The 15,076-nt window shown below is 36.9% G+C and overlaps 1 protein-coding gene across 4 annotated transcripts in view; it reads right to left on the bottom strand.

The window, feature by feature from the left end:
• Window positions 1-10,715, bottom strand: part of LOC133523605 (regulating synaptic membrane exocytosis protein 1) — a 244,393-nt gene extending 233,678 nt beyond the window's left edge. For 2 of the 4 annotated variants that reach the window (XM_061859274.1, XM_061859276.1), the window contains exon 1: window positions 9,690-10,715. The gene's annotated coding sequence lies outside the window, so the exon portion shown is untranslated. The remainder of the gene's footprint in view (window positions 1-9,689) is intronic. The other 2 variants (XM_061859275.1, XM_061859278.1) reach the window with 1 other exon arrangement.
• Between the last annotated feature and the right edge of the window lie 4,361 nt (window positions 10,716-15,076).

Genomic DNA, 15,076 nt, shown 5'->3' with positions numbered 1-15,076 from the left:
ATGGCTTATAGTGGTAGTCTGCCTTATAGTGTTATTTATTTTATCTACACATATCATAAACTCTCTATGATGCCTCAAAATCCGTAAATAATAGCCAACATTACTATAAACTATTTTTTTACAACAAATTTCTTATCTGTGATAATTTAGTTATAGCTTCATAACTACATCAAAATCGATTTGGTTATGCATTCAAATTTGGAACATCTCTGAAAAAAAAAGCAATTCGATTTGACATCTATTCTAATATCAGTCGAGATGCCTTTTTGTTCGAAATGAAATGTCAATTGCATACAATTTTGACATGTCTCGCATGTTAGTTTGTATCAAATGATACGGAAATAGGCCCCTAGAAATAGACTCTAGTATGTCTCGGAATTTAAAAAAAACTACATGCGTGAAAAAGTTTTCATTTACCGCCATTTGACGTACAGTTTTTCTTTTAATTAGTTTTAAGTATAAAATGAATATGTTTTGTTGTTTTTAAAGTAACTATAGCGAAAGATGCGTGTAAAATGAGCGATAAAAATATTTCGGTGACGCCACCACATATCCGCGAGTTCCGCCAAGAGAGCAACGATGCCCTAACGGAGGCTGTAATTTGGGTTAGTGAATATTTCATAGAAAGTTTATAATATGTATGTACATAAAATAGTGTATGTACATAATTAGGCATTAAACCACTCGTGTGATCCTTACTTCGTTCGTTCGTTTCTTAAACCCACACTCGTGTATTTTAATGCCTTTTATTATGTAGTAGTCACATAAACTACTATAAAACATCATTCGTAAACAAAAGCTCACGGTAGATCTACGTCTAAGTTCAAGTACCCATTCCCAGTTCATTAAAGTAAAAGGTTATTGACGTGCACGCGGTTTCCGATCAGAATCGTGTGACACAAATACCTGCCCTGATCATCGACATAGTGTGATCGGATGGATAGCGGATCGGCCGGTCGAACATCGAGGCGTGCCCGGCCGCTCGTAAAACAGGATGCGACCCTTACGAAAATACAGTGTCACCGCCCAAGCACTAACCAGCTCGTCCGCGTTGCAATACTACACCATGAGGTTTATCTATTCAAATTTAATATGGATTCGCTATTCAACCTATTGTATCCCTCTCGCACAAATATACATTAGTGAGGAGACCTATTTTAGCGGCACCAATCATGCGACATTTAACATTTATCGCCACTTAAGTTAACGTCACCAATCATGAAACAAGAGAAATTTTGTAATATTTGTACCGCTTTGCGTGTTAATTTAATGAAAGATACTACAATTGGTTTCAATATTATTAACAAACCAAACCTATGTTTTTTTGCTCCAGTCATGGGCATGGCGCCATTAATTTTAAAACTAACAAAAACCAATGAAAAATCAAACTTAAGCAGCTCTATGGCTCTTGTTTATGGTAAAATCTTGCCGATTTGCCTATACCATCCCATTACTGGTGCCATGCTCATAATAGGTGTGTTTACTATAGTTGAACATTATACACCGTTTTTCTTTTTTCGTTAATTTCAAGGGTGTATTCCTGAGCTTAAATTAAGTACTTACCCAACTTTCTTAAAGACATCGGTATGCTAATTAACTCCATTTCGGAGATAACCAATAATTTATTTTTATCTGATAAGGCCCTTCCGAGCTTGTACATTTGCCTTAGGGCCTGTTTACATATTGATTTGTGTTTAGTACGAGTTTATACATTTGCTATATCTCGGATGATCGATGTTCGAAACGACATTGATACTCGTATGTCACAGTTTTCAATTGTTTGGTTTGGTCGATGTAATGCCCGCGTTACAACAACGCTATACGCAACATTTAATTACATTTTATAAATAATAAAATAGAAAACCCAGTTTTTTTTAATTAACTATGCCATTTACTTTGTTCAAGTTCGTACTCACCTATACCCCGAAGTTAACGGAATTAAATAAAAACATGGTATTTAAGTAAAACTTTCACTGGATTTAATATTGATATTAATGATATGATATTACTCGCACTGCGTTACGCACGCCAATATTTAAGTTGCGAGATTCACTGATATTTACAATACAATAATCTTCATAAAATTAAAAGTGGTAAAATTAAATTTATTCTAAGCTTAATAGCATCGATCGCAGACGTTTCTGCTTGTTAAAAATTAATTTATTAATCTTCATGTTACTTTCAAAGTACATCGATTTACTATCATATTTTTGCATGCGCCTCTCGCGTAAATCACAAACCTGTGACACAAAATTAGGAACACGTGCCTCACTTCGTCCTTTTATATCCGTAAATTGGAAAATAGTGTGCCGTAAGCAATATTATTATCATTCTCTATGGCGCTCAGTAGTTACTGAATATGTACGAAGTTATTTTCTGCGAAATCGTCACTTTTTCCTTTAACTTTTCGCATTCTTTTTGTATTACATGGTAATAAAAAACTAGAGTGTTCTGAATACTTTACTAGTAGATATGAACATGTTAACATCGAGAAATTTGAGAATAACTTTTCTACTGAGAAAATGTTTAAATTAGAATCTTACGGATAATTTACTTTTTTTAAAACGCCAGTAATTAAAATAAATAATCGGAATGAAAATTTATCAGATATTTACTCAAACATGGTAAGTAAAATATTCTTTATTGTACACCATAAATTTAAAAAGACAGAAAACGAAATACAAGTTTTAGACTAGGTAGCAACATGCGATCTTATCGCTAAATTGCGATCTCTTCCTGACAACCAAAGGTAGCAGGAAAGTTAAGTACTTGCCACTTTGAACGGGTAGTACCGATACATATAAAATAAATCAACTAACCGAAGACAAATATTTTTATAAACTTTTAAATAATATTTACATACAAATACAATAAATATATACATATATAATCATAAATAAAGGCAAGATAAGGCAACGATAGGAAATGTGATTTCAAAATATTTCAAAAATAGGAAGGGATTTAGCACATCTGATGTGTAACGGCAAAGCATTCCACAGCCGAACAGCTCGAAATGTAAAAGTTGTTATAAAATGTTGATGAAGAAGATAGCGAAGCAAGGAGATGCTTCTCCACACATCGGACGGAAGAAACATAGTTAAATACTTCATAACACTCAACTACCGTTTTATCTACAATTAGGAATACCGCAAGGGAAGTTCAGCTCTTAACCTTGGATTTAATTTTTGAGCAGGTAGTTAGATACATTGGCTTACCTACCAACTAGTAATAAATTGTCAAGAGGCGAAACGATTTCTCGCTTTATGACTATAAAAATTTCGTCTTTCGAGCTCATAATAAAAGAACGTAAGAGCTGGAAGTAAATGAATCGTTAAAATCTCATTCCCCACTCTTAAACATCATTTCTGGACTGGGTCCCTTAAAATGAGTGGACATTACAGAGTAATGACCATGTGGACTGAAGGGGCAACTCGTTCCAACCCGTTTTATGGTTTATTGACGTCGTCAGACACGCCGTCAAATGATTTTAACCAAGCAATTATCGTACAAACTAACTGGTCCGAAGCAATTAACAAGGTAAATGCATTCCATAGCTTAATAGCAAATACTCGTGTATTCCTAAGTTTAGCAAATTATTTAAAGTCCCCAAGAGATCACTTGATATGATATGATATATAACTAAAACTTTATTTTGGAACATGTAAACCTGAGTAGGTAGGTCTAAGAATATTATGAAGGTATTTCCGTGTAAAAGCAGCGATAAGAATATTTTATTTTCTCCGTCATGGCGCTCATCGCTAGCCGTTACTTTTTTATTGTTGACCCGGGCCGGCATTAGCAGTATGCTCCCGAGTTACAGCCTAAACGGAAAACTGAAAGGGAACTGTAATTACTTAAATCCAACTGGATTTTAAATGTCGCCGAAAGCAAAATCTGATTTCCCTAGTTTTTATAAATATATCCACTAGAATGGAAAAGATCTTGATATAGCAGGAACACCATTATAGCAGTTCATGGCAATTGAACGATCAATAATTATTGAAACTTAAAAAAATATACATATTTAAGTATAATTCTGTTGAAATAATTCTAGAAGTTTTCTGTCGTTCACAAAATTTTATAGGGCCATTTTTTTATTCAACTTGAGTAACACATAAAATAAGTAAGTGGTATTGCTATACCCGAAACTACCTGTAAGACAACATGTCATAAGGTAACATTACGAATTTCAAAATTATACCTGAAACTCCGGCCATTATATCGCCACTTATGGTAACGGCACCAATCATGAGACGAGAAAATTTGGAGTATTTTTGATATCTCACTGATACATCTATGCTAAAACTAAAGTAATGCTCTGTTCTCCGTATATGAAAATCTGTGATGCACCCAAAATTGTGGTCCATGAGCATGCATGTATGCATGATGCATTGCCCTACTGTAGTGGTAATTGTGAGTTGTTGGAAGTTGTCAACAACCATACCTACCTGGGATTAAAAATTGATACCTCATTTAACTGGGGACCACATATTGATAATGTCTGTAATAGGTTAAGAGCTATACTCAGCAATCTTTGTTTAATTAAGCATAAAATGCCATATAACATACTTCGTTTATTGTATATAGCTTTGGCTGACTCCATTATTGGCTATGGCATATCCAGTTATGGGCGTACTTATAAAACTTACTTACAGCGTATTCATAAAATACAAATTAGGATTGTAAAAACCATAGTTCCGCTAAAAATTAAACAACAATTTAGAAATAATTATGAGAACTTGTTTAATTGCTGTAGAGTGCTCAGTGTATATGATAAGGCTAAAATGGCTGTAATTTGAGAATACAAGCATCGTTTGGGAGAGCTGAATAGATACTATAGACCAAAGAACCTTCGTAGACTATCCTATGAACCTAACTTCATAACATGTAAAAATAACAATGAGTATGGTAATAGGTTATGGTCTTCGTACATACCAAAAACTCTGAGCAGCTTTCCCTCCGATGTAATTAATAACATTATTAATAAACCAAATAATACAAAAACTATTGTTAAAAAAGCACTGATTGATTTAAATGTGAAAAGACTCACTAACATTTAATTTTGTAATTTGTTAATATAAACATTATTACACAAATTGACTAAGTCCCACAGTAAGCTCAATAAGGCTTGTGTTGTAGGGACTTAGACAACGATAGATAAATATAATATATACATATTTGTAAATACTTAAATACATAGAAAGCACCCATGACTCAGGACGAATATCCGTGCTTATCACACGAATAAATGCCCTACCCAGTAACCAGAATTTGAACCCGGGTTCACAGGCAGGGTCACTACAGGCCAGGCAGGTCGTCAAATAAAAGGAAAAAACGGAACCCTTTTATGATTACTCGTGCGTCTGTCTGTCTGTCTGTCCATCTGTCACAGCCTATTTGCTCCGAAAATACTGGACCAATTAAGTTGAAATTTAGTAAGTATACATATGTAAGTCTGAGACCGAAAGACGGACATGTAACGTAAATAAATGAATTTTAAGCATAGGGGGCACTTTTGGGGGGTAAATGAGAAACTTAAAAATAAGGTTTGCAAACTAAATCGTGTTATATTCAGTCGAATTGAGAACCTCCTCCTTTTTGAAGTCGGTTAATGAAAGGGCTTACTGTGAGGATCTCAAATATATATTTTATAATAATTTTAAAATAAAAAATTAAGAAGTTATTCATGAAAATAGGCCAATAGGGGGGATTGGCCTATTTTCATGAATAACTTCTTAAAAACAAAAACACAAAATAGTTCTTTATCAAACTATAATAGGAAAACTTGTTAGAAATCTGCAGTCAGGCGTGAGTCGGACTTAAGAGCAAAAATGCTGTTAGGCTGTTTTAGGGACACAGACGCAATGGTTTACGTGAAACGTGGTAAGGACGGCTATTGCGAAGGCCGAAAACCGAGATTCGCTTAGAGCCGAAAACCCGAAACGTTCCATAGCCGAAGGCCCGAAACGTCCCGAACACACACGAGACTGAAGACCGAGCTGAAGGAGGTTAGTGCTTGAGCACGCTTATCCTGCTATCCCAGCTACTTTGCATCAGTTTTGAACATTATTTTACCCTCAATTAAGAGCAATAGTAAAATATCTCTGAAAAATCCCAATTTATTATTTTTTTACAGCTAGTTACAATCTCGCGTATTTTAGTTTTTTTTTATGGTAGAGGAGGCAAACGAGCAGACGGATCACCTGATGGTAAGCGATTACCATTAGTATGGTAGTAATTAAGTAATCTACCAAATGCCACCACTTTTTACTAAATATGTTCATTGACTGATGCGATCACTAAGTAAACAACGTGCAAAAAGCTTATTTTAGCCCCGAATGCGTAGTTTTTAGCGCAAAATCAGTGCCATCTCTGTCAGCGGTACATTCAATTCCAAGTAATAGTTTCTGTCCCAAGGATTGATATAAAACCTATGCATTATAGCTATTAGAGAGTAAAGATATAAGCCACCGCGCCATAACACTTTCTGTTACATGTGGTTTCGATCCGACTCCGACCCTTTCAGGTTCTCAAGACCAGGGGCGGCCTTTGGGGGTGGCGAACGGGGCAACCGCCCGGGGCCTCGCGCTTGAGTGGGCCTCACGCTTGCCCTCGCGCAACAGGCTGATTAGTTTTTTACATGAAACATGAGTAGAGTCAAAGTCGATGCAGAAGTTATCTATGACTGACTCTTCTTAAAACGTCTGTATAAAGAAAAACGTCTAAGACGGTTTAATTGCAAAACAAAACAGTTGTAAAAAATTGTCATGGCACGATCGCTTATTGTATTATTGCAGTCATTTTTAATGAAGTTAACATTTTCTTTTTCTGCGCCCCCGTATGCAATTTGGTATATCTTAAAAAACTGAAATAATCGGACAGCGATAGGGAGATTCCAGCCTTCGAGAACCCACCACCACCGCGAGGCCCTAGGCAGAGCTGCAGAAGGGTTGAATTCGGAAATGACAATCGTTAATTGGTCAATAATGAACCGAAAGGCCGAAGGGCGATATGCAGGAAAACAGAGCTCGGACACAAACAAAAGATCGAGACGGATCGCAAGAATGAGCTTCAAAGCCCTAGGTGGCCGAAGAATGCACTCCACATCAGGCCTAAAACCCGAGGCCAAATGCCGATTTACTGCACAGCAGTGATCGTACGACTCAAATATGAAATTTAATAAAAGTGCATACGGCTGAAGGCCCAAAACATCCAAACAAGTCGCGCTTCTTTGCGATGCTGAATGCGAGTTTAGTTTAAGTTAGTTAGTTAGTAGCAAGAGAATCGAGATCATATTGATTTAATTGATTAATGTCCAGGCTATGCTCTCCTGCAGCTTGCCCTTGCATAGAAACGCTCCTCGATCGGTTGGGCCTTCGACCGTTTGTTTGATTTCAAGCTCTGATCTCTCATAGCTCGACCTTTGGCCTCACACGGAAGTCCTTCGGTCGTTCGTGGAGCTCTTCCTTGCGTTTAAAATACTTGACCAGTGGTTTTTGTCTGTTACTTGGCCTTTGGCCACGCCTAAATGCTCTGCAGGAAAATTATAGGTCTTAATGAAACACTAAGTCAAGCTACTAAGGCTTTCGGTCTTGCTTACACTTGGCCACTGGTTCAATTCCAAGTTATGCTCTTCTGCAGCTCGACTTCAGACTTGCAGGAAACTCTACACACTCGGGACTGCAGGCCGTATCTTTGCGGAGCTTAGCCGTGGACCTTGCTCACTCTGCGAGTTCGATTTCAAACACTGCTTTCCTGTAGCTCAGTCTTCAGCTTCACACGGGAAGCCATCGAGATTTGATGCCCGGATCTTCTGTCCTAGGTGGAGCTCGGCTCCATTCTCTTGAAGGATCCTTTGGACTGTCTACAAGGAGTTTCGCTGATACGACATACCATTTTTTTATTTAGTACTAAAAACAGGGGCCTCTCAAAGATTTTTCGCCCGGAGCCTCGCAAAGGCTAAGGCCGCCCCTGTTCAAGACGTTCTACTTAAGTTTGTTTCCAAAAAAACATTAAAAATTGTGCGATGTACAGAACCCTATGAAGGCGAGTCCGACTCCGACTTTTTAAAATATTTACTTTTATTTGTATGTCATTGTATGACAACAACTAAGTATAAAATTTTATATCAACGCAGAACAAGTTATTTGCCCCAGAGCACGTTTTTTAGTTAAACAATAATAAAATTAAAAATTGAACGTTATCCTAATTATTGCGGTTTTATCCAGTTTATGGTAGTTATAATAGTTTTAGAATTAGCCGATAATACATTCCTTCCGTACTTTTAATCTTAGCTATAGCTTAACTCTGGTGCCCGACCGGAACTTACATACAAGTGCTCACACCATTTTACATATGCATATTTTGTTATTCGCACTTAAATTCGCAATAAGTAAATCAGCGCCTATTACCCGCGCTTTAGGGTTCTCTCCCCTAATAACCTTCACCGAAGTTCAAAATACTGACCAAACAATAGCTCAAGTAGTGCTTTAAAAGAACTTGAAAGGGAAGTCAAATATTTTAGTTTTTATTATTTATTTTATGATCAATAAATTCTCTCGATCAACTTTATTTTTACATCATCAACTTTATGCAAAATTATATTTTGTCCATATTTCTTGAAATATTCTTGATATTTGGAAACTTATATACTTATGCAATGACAAGTTATAAATTTGAAGGCTGACAAAAGGAATGGTACTTACTATGACTCGTCAAAACAGTAGATATTACGTCAAAGTTGAAAACACGACAAAACGAATGGAAGAAAGTTTTTTTTATAATGGATTTTAAAGAGTTTTTTAGCGGTTTTAATTTTTTTTTTTTAGTTTTCGTTCCTTTGTCAGATGTTTTGTACTAAATATGTTATTTTTTGTTATTAACGTCTCCCGTTTTTAGCTAAAGGAGTCCTGCTTTGGCTTTCATGTTGGATAAAATAATACCTATGCTTAGGTTTAATAATAAATGAGACGTTTTAATTTTTACAAGTTATTATTAGCTGCTGAAATATGTTCCTTTCATTTTTTGATCCAATACCAGCATTTCCAATATCTTCACATACCGATGTCTCGATGCAGCTTCGCATTCTATAAACGTTTTAAAGATGCCAGTATCTTATCCGCGGGTCTCATGTTATGGACTCTTTGGAAGTTGTTTCATTTTATTCTATAGAGTTTACCTTTTGAATATTTTAACAAAATTGCATTGTTTTAGAACATGCGGGATTATTCGAGATTTACGGAATCGGTATAAAAGTATTTGCTTGTAATAATAATAGACAGGTACTTAGAGCAAATGTGTGCAAAAAAGGTACCTTTAGGTCGTATGATCATAGAAATTCCTAATTCTACGTGTTATTTGTACCTATGTATTAATACAGGAAGGATACATCAATGTTCGAAGGTTTAAACATTAAGACAAACCCTCGATGTAATGAACAAATATTATTGGGCCCAAATGTAACGCAAGCACGCAAGCTAATTGGACAACAGCGCAACCGAGTAAAGCGCCATTAGCCCGACGTGCGATCATATAAAACCGCATATAACACCTTCACAAATATTTGCTAATCGTTTTTGCTGAGCTAACATGTTGGACATTAAAGGATTAATATTATTTTTCTCTCGTCATCCGAGCAACAGGTAAACCATTGTATTGATGGCGAGGCACCTTCGAGTGTATGTAGGTACCTATAGAGCGGAGCGGCGGCGACGGCGCGCCGAGCGGTGCAGCGGTGGTGTCGCGCGAGTCGACGGGTTCCGCGCGCCCCAGGTGTGCGAAGGAGCAATTAGGTCCGTTACTTACGCGAGCGACCGAAGCCGGGGCTCGACACTTGTTGTGGTGTGTCAGGCCGCGTGGCCGGGCTCCGGCAGACTGTTGCTCCCGGGCCCGCTTCACTTGTTACGTGCCACCCGCCGACCGCCTCGCGCCCTGCCTCGCTACCGCGCCGCCCTGCGCGCTTCGCCCGCGCCGGCCGCCCCGCGCCGCCCGAACAACCCCGCCCGCACTCACCGATACCGCTCTTCACTTCGCAGCATCCTTCTCACCTACATACCAACGTCATCTCCTGTCAGGTAAATATGTCAAATCAAAGCGATATATTATTTCCAAACGGCTTGACACGATTCCTGTAACTGATCTGAATTTAGTTTACCACGGAGAATAAACGATAGATACGCGGTAGAGATAGAAATATTTTTATTCAGGAGATGAATTTACTAAATGGATTAAAAATGTAGGTAGGTGTTTTGAGGAAATTAAGTAAGTGCTTAATTTAAATAAGTGATTAAAACTGGTAATGACATGTACCGTACCTGCCTATTATATTTAAAATAAACCAATGGCAATTTCACATGAATAAACCTCCATCCTTTAACCCTTTAAACCTGCAAAGTCGAATGAAACCATGAGACAGATCGCGCGTTACTGCTATGTCACAGTCGTTACTCGGCTATCAGCGTGATTTAGACATCATGTCATTACCATCCTCATCTTACTTGCCCTTTTTCTAATTACTGAAATAACATCTATCCATATGGAAACCAATGGACACACATCCATAGTATTCGATTCGTTTATAAGTCTAAATTAAGTTAAAAAATTATATCTATGTGAATCATGTTAATTAATTGGATTTTGACGACCGGTCTGGCCTAGTGGGTTGTGACCCTGCCTATGAATTCGATGGTCCTGGGTTCGAATCCCGGTAAGGGCATTTATATGTGTGATGAGCATAGATATTTTCTATGTATTTAAGTATTTGTAAGATCCCACAACACAAGCCTTCGTGAGCTTACTGAAGGGCTTAGTCAATTTGTGTAAGAATATCCTACCTATAATATTTATTTATTATTTTTTAAGGATAAAAACATGTAGACCTACAATCGATATTAAATAGAAACCACGCATACATAACAACAACAGTCACGTTCCCGGGAGTAACAAACAGGAATGATCGGTATAATTTAAAATTTAGAATTCTTATCTTCATATCATTTATTCCTTCCTGTGTATATGTGGTTCCATTAAGAGTAGCTGCCGCCATTTAATCGAAGCGGCACTCTCATTTTAACGACATGCAGAAATAACTTGAAACTTTACATGATATAAAGGAGTATGAGGTATATAAAATTGTTTTCCTACTCCTCTACTGTTATCTGTCATTTATGCATTCATTAACACGAATATAAGAACATACATAAAATATTTCAAGAAAAGTCTATATTGTCTATTCCTCATAAAAGCTCTTGTGCTTTTATAAGCTATAACGTTACTGCGATTAATGGCTACCAACCTAACAAAACCAAAACGAAGACAGTTTTAAACTAAGTGCATTGCTGCTGTAGCCGCCGTGCAGGTCAGGATGTCGACGACTTAAATAAAACTTCGATGTATAATGAAGTGAAGTATAATCTTCCCAAAGGTACTGGTTTACAAGGGTTCTTGCCAAAACGGTTCAATGTAGAAAGTAGGTGTTGAAAGTATGGAGGATGATGCAAGAGTGATTTGCAATATTTGACTTGATCAGTACAAAAGGTTTAGATTTAAATACTTCCAATTGGCCGCGATACAGATTATGTGGAGCGCTCCTATTGGTGCTTTTAAAAAGCCTCCGAATAATAGCCGAGCCCGACGGCTGCGTTTAGCTACTGCATTGATTTTTATTTAATATTAAGTTGCAGTCGCAACAGCTGCCAACTTACAAAATATTCATTTGGTTGCATAGTAAAAATAATTATTTCATAAGTCAGAAACACGCATGTGACACCCGTAATATAGCAACACCCATAGACTACGAAGACCGCTTAGCGTTGCTTGTTAGTCTCCGTAGGCTACGGTGGCCAAAATTGAGAAAAAACTGTCCAAAAAATTAATTTAGCAAGTAGCAAGTACCAGGGCCTCATGAGTTACGAGGAGGTGTCGCCGACCGGCCGGCCGCGGCCCGGGGCGGGCCGGGCGCGTAACAAGGTATGCTCGCGCGTCTTGGCTATATACTTTTGCTGTAATTTGTTTACCTAAATTAAGATTTATTTTTGTTGACTCGTAGGAAAAATATTGTATGCAACGTTGTATAAGTAGGTCAAAAAATTCTCGTGGCGTATTCCTTTACAATGTTCGCATACGCCTTCGGCTCCGGCTCACATTGTAACTCACGCCACTCGCCTTTTTTTACCCTTCTTATACAACTGTTGCATAAAATACTATAATAATTGTAGGTCAGCCTTTCTTGCCTATTTTTGGTTGTAATTAGCAAAGTTTTAGTAATTTTCATGACAAAAGTAGATAAGATAATATTATACACTGATAAAATATTAATCGAAAAAAAAAACTAAATCTATAAAAGAATTGCCTAGCATGAACCACAATACTACTTCAAATAAAAACCGGTCAAGTGCGAGTTCGTTTTATTCGCGCACCGCGGGTTCCGTACAAACTTTGAATTATCTCGTGAAACTATAAAGGCGAAAGACTTATGATCAAATTCTATCGGCAAATTGTCTAACTAATTTGCACGATGTTACTGCCCGTATGTTGGTTTTTCGAGGATAATTAGATCATGTGAACCGATTTCGAAAAAAGATCCTTTAGAATAGAATAGAATAGAATAACTTTATTTGCATAGAATAAGTACATACTATCAGTTCATTTGAAAAAAAGTGTATTTAATGTAATCTCATAGAAGTTTCAGGTGTAATAAACATACGCAAAGTTAGTTAAACTGCAAAATGAAATCGGAAAGGTTTTTTGTCTATTAAAAAAAAGTTACCAAGGTAGAGGTCTGATTATATTTTTCCTGTAAAATTTATAGTAATGTTAATATTATGTAAAAATTTAATCAGAAAAGGAAACAATATATTATATATAAAATTATGATAACACAACTAAAACTAAACCTAACTAAAAAAAAACCCTAAAAACTACCTTCTAAACCTAGGCCCCTCGGCAAGGTGCCCATCACGCAGGCAGCGTTCCCGCGCTGTATTGCGATAGCAATCCTCTGCGCGAGAAAGCTGCCGGCGCGAGATTCCCCTGTTGCCTCCCTCAACCGCTTCCCAAGCTCCTTAAGGAGCCCACGCGCTCCCCTACCCCACGGCCCGAGTGTCTTTTTCTGATTAAATATAATTTACAACGGTTATTTTCATAATTTTTATTCACATAAACTTCGAAGATAAGGGGAGGGGGGAACGATATTTTTTAAATGTTCTTTCATAAATCATTTTTTTTCTCTATGAAAAAAAAAGAAAAATGTTTTAGAATGTACAATTTGAGCTCTTTAAAATGATACCCCACATGACCTAGTCACTAGACTTTGAAATTTTGCCCCCTCTTCATATTGGGCATTTTCCATAGTTAATAAAAATAAAATAAAAAATAATACTTTCAACGTGTCTGGGTTAGCGTTGTTCATAACTGTTCCAAATTTCAAATGGATAGCTTAAGTGGTTCTCGAGATATTTAGCGATGTGACAGACAGACAGACAGACGGACAGAGTCGCATCATAAAAATAGAATAGAATAGAATAATTTATTCGTAAACACAAACAAGACACATTATATTACATAATATAACAAAAACAAAGAAAGTATAAAGTGCCACGAAATGGACTCATCTCAGCATGTTGCTGGTGGCTTCCAGCGCTGATCTTCCGATCCGATCCGATCATCAAGTGAAAAAAATCACGAAAGGTAACAGACAAGAAGGAAAAAGACATAAAATAATATAGAGTGAACATATTGAAAAATAGATAAAAGATAACGACTAAATTAAGTAAAGATTATTTACATATCAAGCATCGTAAACATCCAACCATACCTAGGCTGAACATTACAGCTGCATACGCAACAAGCGCCAACGGTAGCTACACGAACTAAAAGACAATGACAGACCAGACCAATATCGAGCGTCCATTAGATCAATTTACAGGATTTTTATATTATCAAAACAGCATCAGAGGAAGACTAATACTAACATAATAATACTCAAACAAGTATGGCATAACAGGAATGGTGAACTATTGCTATGCAGAAGGAACAAAAAAGTGTTCCTTTTGTACGTTTTTGGTACGGAACCCTAAAAAGTGATGTCATCTGGTATGAAGGGTTATGTAATATGCGCCATTTTTTTTGCAGTGTCACATGGTATTTTGACACGGCGTTAGCAGCCAAACTGTGACTTCTTGTTACAAGAATATTCTACTTCACATAAATAATTCTAATAATCCATCTTAAAAAAGTAAAAAATTAATATGAATCTATTTAAAAGTAATATTTTTAAGGCGGCTGGGAACTACATTTTTTGTACAAAATCCAATAGACAACCTCCCCTGGCTGACTACTGAGTTCGAGGCAGTCATTTTAAAAAGGTCGTAAACCCAGAAGTCCAGGCGCGGATACAAGGGGGGGGCCATAGGGGCAATGCCCCCCCCCCCCCCTAAAACCCTGGCTCTCACATTACTAAATTGAGTAAAATTTTTTTTACCTTATTTTCTGTGCAAAAATATATGATTTTCTCAAAATGGCCCCCCCCTAAGCCAAATCTTGTATCCGCGCCTGCAGAAGTCAGCCGGGGGAGGAGGCTGACTATATGATTTAAGGCTTATCTTATTTTTAAATGAAGTTTAAGTAGGTAGATCAAGCACCTTTAACTATATATTTACATAATTATGACTTTATTTGATTGAAATAGGTACATTAAATATTCAATAGTCAGCCTGTGGCTAACCACTGGAATTTGAGATCGCGGCAATCGGAACTCACTAGTCAGCCAATAAATTGGGATGGCTGGACACTGGGTACTTAAAGCCTGTCTATTGGTGCACAGGGGGCTAATTACTGGCAAAAACGCCCAGAAAGGCCAAGAATTTAATGAAATATTTCCAAAAGCAAAATTCACGTTTTATTCTTTACAAGAATTAAATTTTATTAAATCGTTGAACTGTAAATACATTAATAATACTTATTGGTCCATTAGTGGGCAAAGACGACCTTAAACATAGAAAATTCATTAAAAGGCTGACTACTGGTGCCTTTACCCTAATACAAAGAAAATAGAGCAATAAAATGTTTATGAGTGAAA

Source organism: Cydia pomonella, chromosome 12, assembly GCF_033807575.1.
Source record: "Cydia pomonella isolate Wapato2018A chromosome 12, ilCydPomo1, whole genome shotgun sequence".
NCBI lineage: Eukaryota > Metazoa > Arthropoda > Insecta > Lepidoptera > Tortricidae > Cydia > Cydia pomonella.
This window is presented reverse-complemented; position numbering and strand designations above follow the sequence as displayed.